Source organism: Lepus europaeus, chromosome 1, assembly GCF_033115175.1.
Source record: "Lepus europaeus isolate LE1 chromosome 1, mLepTim1.pri, whole genome shotgun sequence".
Classification (NCBI taxonomy): domain Eukaryota; kingdom Metazoa; phylum Chordata; class Mammalia; order Lagomorpha; family Leporidae; genus Lepus; species Lepus europaeus.
Genome location: NC_084827.1, coordinates 114,288,931 through 114,301,277, shown reverse-complemented (window position 1 = coordinate 114,301,277; position 12,347 = coordinate 114,288,931). Strand labels below are relative to the sequence as shown.

The 12,347-nt window shown below is 45.6% G+C and overlaps 1 protein-coding gene across 1 annotated transcript in view; it reads left to right on the top strand.

Annotated features, from left to right (window-relative positions):
* METTL8 (methyltransferase 8, tRNA N3-cytidine) overlaps window positions 1-12,347 on the top strand; it is a 122,610-nt gene that overhangs the window by 33,261 nt on the left and 77,002 nt on the right. The window lies entirely within an intron of this gene.

The following is a 12,347-nucleotide window of genomic DNA, read 5'->3' as shown; positions in this document are numbered from 1 at the left end:
GTCTTTCTGCTGTCATACAAACTCTAGCCAGAAACCTCTTGCTGGATCTCTCTGCTGCTTGCCGCATTGGACTTGATTTCCAACCCACATACTGGTAGGAAGTTGGCCTCTGTCTCCCCAGAGGTGTCTGGGGCAGATCAGAATGGACTGTTTCCCCTATCTCTCAGAAGGTCTGGTTTGGGGGGTGGGGAGCTTGTCCCACACTTCTTGAATTGGAGATGCCTAGCCAGGTGTTGGGGTCCTCTTCTCTTCCTGTGAGAAGATTTGGGTTATGGCTAACTCTTCTCCCAGGGGATACCGTGGAGCTGAGTGCCCAACTCCAGCCTTCTTTTGCCTGTCTGGGGGTTCCAAAATTTCTCAATTTCCTCCCAACTGGCCCCTGGCCTGTCACCTAAAAAACCTGTTGGCTTTGGACCTGAAAGGGAAGGTAAAACCAAAATGATTAATTTTCTTCTGTTCTGTATCTTGGCCCCAGTATAAATTGGATAATGATTCTCAGTGGCCAGATTTGGAACTTTCAGTTTCCAAATTCGTCATGACCTTGACAACTTTACACAGAGAAACAGCAAATGCTCAGAGGTCCCTTATGTTCAGGTCTTTTTCCTCCCCGAGGTTGCCCCTCCCTCTGCAGCTCTTGTTCCTCATTTCATGTTCTCCTCATGGAAGAGGACCCCCCCAACAGACTCTCCACCCCATTATTCCCTTTCTGCTTGCACCCTCTTTGTGATCCTGACCCAGCTGATGACCCTCCACCATATCACCCCTGCGCCCCCTCACATCCCTACCTACCTACCCTTCCCCCAGTGTATTACTGACCTCCTTCCCTCAAGGCCTACCCTGGCTGGATTCCCCCCAGAGAGGAGGTGGCCAGAGTGGAAGGTCCAGTCAAGGGCAATGTCACTTTCTCTTTATCAGACCTTAGTAAAATTCAGGGTCACTTAGGCACATTCTCAGAGAACCCCTCCAAATATCACAGAGGATTTCTTTGCCTGGCAGTACTACAGTTTAACTCGACAGGACCTCCATTTCATTCTTTCATCCACTTTAACGCTGGATGAATTGGAGCACATATGGCGTGTGCCAAACATCATGCAGATGAGTTTCACCACCAGGCCCAGATAGACACCCAGACACCACTCTGGCCATCCCTAGGTCTAGCCCTATCTCAGATTGAACCAACTAGGGATACAGGCCCAAGATCACATGATTTCCTCTCTGTTGTCTATTATAGCTAAAAATAGCCATAAGCAGGTAAACTATGACAAACTTTGGGATATCATTCAGGGGCCCAAAGAAAATCTCCCTCTTTATGTCTCGCCTTACAGAGGCAATTGTAAGATATGCCAATATGGATCTCAATTCCAGAGAAAGACTTTTTTTTAAAAGATACGCGCTGGCGCCGCGGCTCACTACGCTAATCCTCCACCTTGCGGTGCCGGCACACCGGGTTCTAGTCCCGGTCGGGGCACCGATCCTGTCCCAGTTGCCTCTCTTCCAGGCCAGCTCTCTGCTGTGGCCAGGGAGTGCAGTGGAGGATGGCCCAAGTCCTTGGGCCCTGCACCCAATGGGAGACCAGGATAAGCACCTGGCTCCTGCCATCGGATCAGCGCAGTGCGCTAGCCGGCCGCAGCCCGCTACCGCGGCGGCCATTGGAGGGTGAACCAACGGCAAAGGAAGACCTTTCTCTCTGTCTCTCTCTCACTGTCCACTCTGCCTGTCAAAAAAATAAAATAAAATAAATAAAAAAGATTCATTCATTTATTTGATAGGCTGAGTTAGAGAGAGAGAGAGAGATCTTCCATCTGCTGGTTCACTCCTCAAATGGCTACAATGGCCAGAGTTAAGCTGATCCAAAGCCAAGAGCCAGGAGCTTCTACTGGGTCTCCCATATCAGTTCAGATGCCCAAGGACTTGGGCCATCTTCTTACAGCTTTTCCAGGCCATCAGCTGGGAGCTGGATCAGAAGTGGAGCAGCCAGGAATCAAACTGGCACCCACATGGGATCCCAGTGCCACAGTGCTGGCCCTAAGACATTTGTTTTTACATCTCCAGGTTATATCCCAATTGGCTGCAGACATCTGGTGCAGACTCCAAAAGCTGGAGTTCACAAACTGCCCCAAATCCCTATCAAATCTAACAGCAAGCCACATCCCAGCCCTCAGGGAGTCTGTTTTTGATGTAGCAATCCTGGGCACTGGGCCAAGGCCTGCCTCAGCCCAAGGCCCCCACTAAACTATGTCCTGACTGAGGACAGTAGGGACACTGGAAGATGGACTTCTTCCAGAGCGGAATACCCTCACCATCTGGGATGGCCCTATGTTCCACCAATTTGAGCACAGGATGTCTCATCTCTGTTAAACTTAACAGAATGAGGAGGCCCAGATTCGATAGCTCCATCACAATCAAGTCCACCCAAGGGTGATAGGGACAGTGTCTGGCAAGCAGATCTCTTTTTTGGTGGATGCTGGGGCTAGACTATCTCTTTTAAGTGAATATTGTGGCCCACTCCTTCCTTTCTCTGTCTCTTTTGTTGGCATGAAGGGCCTCATTGAACAAAACTCCTCCTTTATATCGCTGCTTTGGAGATATTACTCTCCTATACTCCTTCCTTGTTCTTCCCAATTGCCCCACCCATCTTTTGGGTAGAGACCTCCTTCACCTGTTAGGAGCATCTGTCCCCATTTCAGCTGGGGATAAAACCTATACACTTGTCCTCCACATTAAGGACTTGCCTCACCATCCCAGGTTCCTTCTCTCTCTTCCATTGTTTCTTTAGTGAACCTTGTAATATGGGATATATACCCCCCAAAATTGCCACCCACTGTACTCCCATTCCCATCTCCCTAAAGGATTCCACACAAGCTATTGTTATTCCTCAATATTCTTTAAATCCAGAGGGCCATAAAGGCTTAAAGTTGATTATAAACCACTTCCTTCAGGCTCGAATCCTTGTCCCTACCCACTTACCTCACAATATACCTATACTTCTCGTTAGAAAACTGGACAGCTCCTTCCCCCTAGTACAAGACCTCAGATGCATTAACTCTTATATTCATCCTTATCTATCCAGTCATTCCTAACCCCTCTACTCTTCTGTCCCAAATAACCACCACAACTTCTTTTTTCTCTGTTGTGGACCTAAAGTATACCTTCTTCACCATTCCCCTTGTCCCATTCTCCCAGCTACTCTTTGCTTTTACACAGTCTGATCCTGATTCCTACCTTTCCCAACAACTTAACTGGACTGTTTTACCCCAAGGTTTCCAGAACAGCCCCTTTCTTTGAACAGGTTCTCCAAGCATACTTAGTTTCTATCAACCTTTTACCCACCTCCCTTCAATACATCGATGATCTTTTTTTATTTATTATTTTATTTTATGATAGGCAGAGTGGACAGTGAGAGAGAGAGAGAGAGACAGAGAGAAAAGGTCTTCCTTTTCCGCCGGTTCACCCTCCAATGGCTGCCGCGGCTGGCGCGCTGCAGCCGGTGCACCGCGCTGATCCAAAGCTAGGAGCCAGGTGCCTTTCTTGGTCTCCCACGCGGGTGCAGGGCCCAAGGACTTGGGCCATCCTCCACTGCCCTCCCGGGCCACAGCAGAGTGCTGGCCTGGAAGAGGGGCAACCGGGACGGAATCCGGCGCCCCGACCGGGACCAGAACCTGGTGTGCCGGTGCCGCAGGCGGAGGATTAGCCTAGTGAGCTGCGGCGCCGGCCACATTGATGATCTTCTAATCTGTAGCCCCTCCTAAGACACCTGTATTCAACATACCACAACTCTTTTGAATTTTCTAGCTGGTAAAGGCTCAACTAATCTCTACTTCTGTTTCCTTCCTGGGGCTTCTCATAACAGCAGACACTCATGCAATTCCTCCAGCTCAGAAATAGGCAATATGCTCCCTTCCTTTCTCATGTACAAAGTGAGACCTCTTCTCTTTCTTAGGACTTGTAGGTTATTTTTGCATCTAAGTTCCAAATGTCTCCTTTATTGCCAAACTTCTCATGAGAATACCAAAGGTGTCCTAGACAAACCCTTACAAACCCCCTTGGAATTCCCACTGCAAGCTCTAAAAAGGACCTTTCTACAAGCACCCACCCTGAGCCTTCCTAACCCACACAATCCATTCCTTCTCCATATTCATAGCTCTAAGGAACAGGCACTTGGTCTCCTATCCCAGATGGCAGGAGACTCTACCACCCCTGTGGTCTACTTCTGCAAACATTTGAACAGGGTTTATAAGAGCTGGCCCCTGTGCCTAAAAGTCCTGCCCGCTGCTGCCCGCCTCATACCTGAGACACAAAAACTCACCTTCCATCAACCACTGCAAATGTGGTCTTCCCACAGACTACAGGACCTTCCTAGCCACTGGGCTCTTCAGTTCATGTCTCCATCTCAAACTCAAATTCTCCATTCCACTTTTCTCCAGCCCACTGTCATCTTCCATCACTGCTCTTCTCTTAACTTGGCTACTTTTCCTCCTACAACCTTATCTGATTCCCATGAATCATATTCCTGCCCTGATTATCTTGATTCTCCCTAACCACATTTCACTCTCTCATGGGTACTTACATTCCTCTAGCCCCTGATAGGTTTATTGACCATGGACCCTCAAAATGGCCCCATTTTCTGTGGATTTGCAGTAATCAAGGGTTACCATGATGACACCTTCTCTTTTCCCCCACAAAGGGTCATCAAGGCTCAACCCCTACCCCAGGGCACAACTTCCCTCAGGCTTAACTATTGGCCTTGACTTGAGTCCTGACTTTAGCAAAGAGAAAGACTGTTGACATTTATATGGATTCCCAATATGCCTATAACATCATCCACTGCAATGCCCAGATATGGCAAGAAAGAGGTTTTCTGACCATCCGAGGGACTCCAAAAAATGGTAAACTAATAAAGGCCCTCCTAGATACTGCCCAACTATCTATAAAAGCTGCCATCATCCATCATAAAGGACATCAGAAAGACAAGCAGTGTTTATTGGAGGCTAACAACCTACCCAACCTAACAGCTAAAGTGGCTGTCAATGGTGAAGCAGTCCCATCGTTTCTCTTCAGCCTAGCTCCTGTCTATTCGGATTTAGAGATCTCTCAGTTTCAACAACAAGGGCCCTCCATAGAGGAATTATTATGGTTTCTAGATAATAAAATAATGCTCCCCTCTTCTATCCAAGTTACCTTTCTAAGAAACCTTCACTCTCTATATCATTCAAACCCAAAATCCCTTCTTCATTTTCTGAAAATCACACATCTGACCCCCACTATATGGTAAACTGCATAGCATATCCGAGACATGTAATGTCTGTCAGACTGTTAACCCCAACTGCAATATCAGATCACCCCCATTCCCTACTCACCAGGCTAATGGATCGCTCCTAAGAGAGGCCTGGCAAATTGATTTCACCAATATGGCAGCAGTTAAATGGATATGTTACCTTCTGGTTATGGTAGATGCCTTATTGGATTGGGTGAAAGTTTTTCCCACCACCAACAAAAGAGACCCTATTGTTTGTACTATACTATTAGGAGATATTTTTCCTAGATTTGGATTCTCCACATCTATTCAGTTGGATGATGGGCCAGAATTTATCTCCAAAATTACTCAATTAGTATCAGTGTCTCTCCGTGCCTCATGGCATTTTCATTTTCCCTATCATACCCCATCTTCAGTAAAATTAGAATGGATGGATGGAATTTTAAAACAAGTTCTAACAAAACTCTTTGTCCAGGTCCACCTAGTCTGGGTAAAACTTTCCTTTGGCCCTATTAAGAATTAGATTTCTTCCCTGGAAACGGTTAATTCGCAGCCTTTTAGAAACTCTATATGGAGACTTCTTGTTGCACCAGACTTTCCTCCCCTCCATAACTTTGAAGCTGTTCCTTCTCTTAGCTTCTCTCTTCTTGGCAAAATGCACACTCATTTATGGACCTGTGCAGACATATATCTACCCAAACCGTACCCTCTACCTTCAGACTATACTCCCACATTTCAGCCCACTGACAGGTCTATCTTAAACAAAATGAGGCTGCCGTAAATCCAAAATGGAATGGACCCTATCAGGTGATAACTGGCCTCCCCTACAACTGCTAAACTCAAAGGATACTCTCCCTGGGTACATTTCACTTCATTAAAATTAGTAACATTTCCCCTAGACACCTCTACTCCCTCCAGTCCTATGACTGAGGCTGACGCAGCTCCCCATACACTGAAAGAACTGCTTTCTCATTCCCCTGACAATTCCTGAATTCCACAGATTCCTCCAGATAATTCTGCAGGAAATACAGTGGTATTCAACTCTATCAGTCCACCTCCTCAACCTAGTTTCAGACCTGTGGCTCCAGGGCAGCCTTTGTGACTTTCCCACTCACATATCCTTTTTTACCTTTTGTTTACCTCTCTTACTATAACTCATTGTCACCCCTTATTACCATCTGTAGTCATAGTCTTAACCTTCATCTTGCCAGTAATCACCCCTACCAGCGGGACCTATGGTGAAAAATTTCTCTTAGCACTCTTTTACCTCTATTTTTAGTAGGATGCTTTACTGCTATTGGCTGCTTCCTTAGGTAAATATGCTTTAAAAAAAAAAAAAACTTTAGTGTCTCTCATTTTTTTAAAAGATTTATTTATTTATTTGAAAGTCGGAGTAAAAACAGAGAGAGAAGGAGAGGCAGAGAGAGAGAGAGAAAGAGAGAGAGAGGTCTTCCATCCACTGGTTCACTCCCCAGATGGCCACAAAACCATTGGAGGGTGAACCAACGGCAAAAGGAAGACCTTTCTCTCTCTCTCTCACTGTCCACTCTGCCTGTCAAAAAATTAAAAAAAAAAAAAAAAAGAGGAAAAAAAAAAAACAACCAGAGCTGTGCCGATCTGAAGCCAGGAGCTTCTTCTGGGTCTCCCACGTGGGTGCAGGGGCCCAAGGACTTGGGCCATCTTCTACTGCTTTCCCAGGCCATAGCAGAGAGCTGGATGGGAAGTGGAGCAGCCGGGTCTCAAACTGGCGCCCATATGGGATGGTGGCACTGCAAGCGGCAGCTTTACCCACTATGCCACAGCGCTGGCCCTGAATATGCTTTTTATATTGAGCCCTTTAACCATATCCAGTGAGATTAGAAATTACTATCAAGGTAATATGATTTATCATTTGGGATTACACATTTGTACCATAAAGTTAATAAATAATATAACCAAAACTTCTGCCTATCAAGCCATCTGGTTTGATGCATGTGAAGTGATAGATACCATGTCGAGACTTAAAGAATCCTAGGCTTCTTAGTTCTGAAGATAAATATCTTTGTCCAAAACCTTAGGAAAATGTGAGTTCTGATATATGTACTGGTGCAGAACCCTGCAGTAGCTGGGATCAAGTGTGGTGGACCACCAAAGATAGGAGATGGACAGCAACTCCCTCAGGACCCATAACAGAGTTTAAACAAAAAGAACTCCTCTCCTGGGGTCCCCCACCCCCAAACTGTGAACATATGAAATGTAATCTCAATAACCATTAACAATCCAGAGAGTCTAGATGTACAACCTGTGGTGGCCCCTAGCCTTTATGGCATAGAAATATCAGTTGGTCAAACCCTGTAGGAGCCGGCACTGTGGTGTAGTGGGTAAAGCCGCTGCCTGCGGTGCCAGCATCCAAAATGGGCACTGGTTTGAGTCCCAGATGCTCCACTTCCAATCCAGCTTTCTGCTGTGGCCTGGGGAAGCAGTAGAAGATGACCCAAGTTCTTGGGCCCCTGCACCCGCATGGGAGACCTGGAGGAGGCTCCTGGCTCCTGGCTTCCGATTGGTGCAACTCCGGCCATTGCGCCCAATTGGGGAGTGAACCAGTGGATGGAAGACCTCCCTCTCTCTCTGCCTCTTCTTCTCTTTCTGTGGAACTTTGACTTTCAAGTAAATAAATAAATATTAAAACAAAACAAACAAACAAAAACCCTGTAGTACAACTGAGCCTCAATTAGTTTGGCTACTCTAAAATCCCACACAGAGATATGTCCATTACAGCAATTCTTTGCTAAATAACCCAAAATTAGTAAAAGCTGTCCCAATAAAACTCCCCACCCAAACCCCTACCATACCTATCATCAATGCTTCCTCTTGTTTGTTCTCTGAACATCACCCCAACACCTTCATGTTGAATCTCTACACACTCCTTCCTGCCCAAGGCCTGGCAAAGCCTTCCCTGCCCTCAACCACCACTGGGGAACAGCAGAAGCAGGGTGGATAAAAGATTTCAGACCCTGACACACCCTGAAATATAACTATTGATCAAAACCTTCCTGGAAGACCCCTGGAGTTGGATCTCCGTGGAGTTCACAGTATATCCACAGGGAAACAGGGAAAACCACCTTTTACACCTATCCTAAGTCCCTTTGTCATGGCCCTACTCATTGGCCAGATCCCTCTGTTTCTCACACTCTCCCTTTTCCTATTGCCATGAAGTGTGTTCGTTGCCCAACAACCTGTAATCAACGAAAACTCTCCCAGCTTCCAGCAGTAGTTCATTTAAACACACCTTTCACCCAATAACTGCAGCTGCTCTGTCTACTCACCATATACATGAGTCATCACAAAACTCACAGCCTGTAACTTTCCATCTTATAGGATGTATAGGATTGAAGACAGGGATGTACTTTTCTTTTTTTTTTCTTTTTTTTATTTTTTTATTTTTGACAGGCAGAGTGGACAGTGAGAGAGAGAGAGACAGAGAGAAAGGTCTTCCTTTTGCCGTTGGTTCACCCTCCAATGGCCGCCGCGGTAGTGCGCTGCGGCCGGCGCACCGAGCTGATCCGATGGCAGGAGCCAGGTGCTTCTCCTGGTCTCCCATGGGGTGCAGGGCCCAAGCACTTGGGCCATCCTCCACTGTACTCCCTGGCCACAGCAGAGAGCTGGCCTGGAAGAGGGGTAAGCGGGACAGGATCAGTGCCCCGACCGGGACTAGAACCTGGTGTGCTGGCGCCGCAAGGCGGAGGATTAGCCTAGTGAGCCGCGGCGCCGGCCAGGGATGTACTTTTCTGTGGCAACCAGGAATGTTTGTCTCACCGCTAACTGGACAGCCACTTGTACTCTTGCTTTTCTGTTTCCCTCTTTGTCCTATATTCTGCTCCAGTCTTTATTCCCTTTCCCCCTAGTTGGACTCGTCAAGAGGGATTTTGGATTTACCATCTAGTTAATCACACTGGGTGTGCTGGCAGGAATTGGGACAGGAGTAGCCAGATTGCATTCTCGGCAGACAAGGCAAACACAGTTGAAGAGATCTTGCTCACTCAAAGGAAGCATAGATAACCTAGCATACCAACTGGCTCAGCTCCAAGACCAGGTAGACTCCTTAGCAGCAGTGGTCCTTCAAAACTGCCCAGGATTAGACCTCCTCACTGCTGAAAAGGGAGGACTTTCCCTCTTTTTAGGTGAAGAGTGCTGCTTTTATACCAGTAAGTCAGATGTGGTAAGAAAAGGAATTGAATGCATAAAAAAGTGCGCTAACAAAATCTGTTCCCAGAATAGCCCCACCTCATGATGGCAGTCTTTACCACCATGGGCAATGTCTGTACGATCTCCTTTTCCCCCCGTAATCATAGTGTTTTTATTCCTGCCATGTATAATTAGCATATTTCAAAGGTTCTTTTTTGTTTGGTTGGGTTTTTTTAAAAGATTTATTTGAGAAGCAGAGTTACAGAGAGAGAGAGAAACAGAGACAGAGGTCTTCCATCTGCTGGTTCACTCCCCGAATGGCTGCAATGACCAGAGCTGAGATGATCCAAAGCCAGGAGCCAGGAGCTTCTTCCTGGTCGGGAAGCACTCGGGTCATCTTCCAGTGCTTTCCCAGGGCGTAAGCAGAGAGCTGGATCAGAAGAGGAACAGCCAGGACACCAACCAGTGCCCATAAGAGATGCCAGCACCACAGGCGGAAGTTTAACGTACTATGCCACAGTGTTAGCCCCTCAAGGTTCTTACAGGAATGAATAACTGCCATATCCCAAGCCATCACACAGGAACATTTCAAGACTGCTCTTCTTCTCCAATCAATCTGTTCCAGAGAACAGGCATACCACCCCCTCACCAGCAGGTGCTTGGGCCCCTGTACCTATGTGGAAGACCTGGAAGAAGCTCCTGGCTCCTGGCTTTGGATTGGCCCAGCTCCAGCAGTTGCGGCCATCTGGGGAGTAAACCAGCAGATAGAAGACCTTTCTCTGTCTCTCCCTCTCCCTCTCCCTTTCACTGTCTGTAACTCTACCTCTCAAATAAATAAATAAAATCTTTAAAAAAAAAAAAAAGGCAAATGAGTGAATGTATATGAATAACAAAGTTGTTCAGAAATAGGCTGCTTGGAGTTGCATGGCAGCTCCATTCGTTTTCTGTTGGGTGACCTTAAGCATGTTAGTTTACTTCATCTTTCACAGTGTTTTCTTTTTTTTCTCTAAATAATACCTCTTGATATGGAAATAGAGATTAAATAAGATAGCACAATCAGTGCCCCCCCCCCCAAGTTCTGGATCCATGACTCAACCACCTGCTGACAGAATATAGCTGGGGGAAAATGGCATGCGTGCCGACATAGATAGACTCTTGTTTTTGTCATTATTCTCTAAACAACACCATATAACAATTACTCAAATATCATTTGTGTTGTATTAGGTCTTGTAAGTGTTTTAGAGGCAGAAGTGGGGAACCTTTTTTCTTCCAAGGGCCATTTGGATATTTATAATGTTATTTTTGGGCCATACAAAAATGATCAACTTAAAAGTTAACATGCTATAGATTCATTGAATTTTGAGTGCTGCCTGCAGTTGCCTTGGCAGGGCCAGACCAAATGACTCCACAGGCCTTATATTGCTCGCGAGCTAGATGTTCCCTATCCCTGAAGGTATATAACAGGATTTGTGTAGGTTGTGTGCATATAATGTTCCAGTATTTTTTACAGGGTACTGGAAGGTTTTAAATATCTGTGGATTTTGATATTCCAAAGTCAATCAAGGTTTCCCAGAACCAATCGCATAGATACTGAGGGATGACTGTACATGTAAAGTACTTAGAAAAGAACCTTACCTGTGGTAAAAGTTTAAATTTTTTAAAATTTATTTTTATTTATTTGAAAGGCAGAGAGACAGATAAATGGAGACCTTCCATCTACTTGTTCACTTCACAAATGCCCGCAACAGCCAGGGCTGGGCAGACCAAAGCAGGAGCTGGAACCTCCTTGCTGACCTCCCACATAAGTGGCAGGGGCCAGATTGCTTGATCTGCCTCCCAGGGTGTACATTAATGGGGAGCTGGGACCCCAAGCCAGGCACTCCACTATGGGAAGCAGACATCCCGAGTGGTGTGAGTGGTGTCTTAACCAATGTTCCAAATGCCTGCCCCTAAACTTTTTAAATTGAGATTTACATAAAAGAGGACTTGGAATTGATGTTTTACCTCCAAAAATGTTTTTTCAAATTGTAAGAAGTATTGTTGAGTATCTGCTTTAACCAAAATCCTCCTTTTTATTAAAATAAAGTACTTAAAACTATTGGTCCAGAAAAATAAAATTTGTAATTATTGCATTCATTATTTGCATATTTTCATGTATGTGCATCCATTTTACCTATTGCAGTAGAATATATTATAGTTTGTTGGTATGATCAGGCAAATATGTGAATCATTGTGAAAAGGGCTCCATTTTTGGAGAAGACAAAATATGGAGTTGTGGCATGGATCTGTTCCCGACAAGTTATCCTTCTATATCAAGGCCTTTGCTTTTGCTACTAAGCTCAGTGTCATGGTGGTGGTGGTGGTGGTGGTGGTGGTTGACTCAGAAAACTGTAAGTGTTAAAACCATCTTCTTGGCTTGTCATACTATATAATGAGCCCATGTCATTTTACATTTGTTCTTTTTCTTGCATTCCAAAATAGGCATCTACATGTGGAGCTGGCAGGAACACTGTCAATTGTTCATGGCATACCTCTGAATACTTGGTAGCATGATAAATGCTATTGATAATGACACCCTTGTCAATCTGATACTTGCATGAGCTTTGCTTCCTTTTCTGGGTCAGTTCCTTAGTGCTTGCTTTAACCAATTGACTATTCATAACCAAGTCTTGGTATTGAGATCTCAGAGGACCTGGCTGTAAAGTCATGTACAATTCTGTTTCATTTTGGCCTTTGCAGGGTTCAAGAGGAAGAACAGTATAGGGTTGGTGAGCTGAAAGGAGAGCCTCCAGGCAAAGTAGGTAAAAGAAGCCCCACCTGACTGTATGGACTGCAATTTGATGTAGCAGAATTCATTTGGCCTCAGTAAAGGGACAGGGCCATATTTTTAGCCATTTCCATCAGTGCATAAGCATTCAAATACCTCACA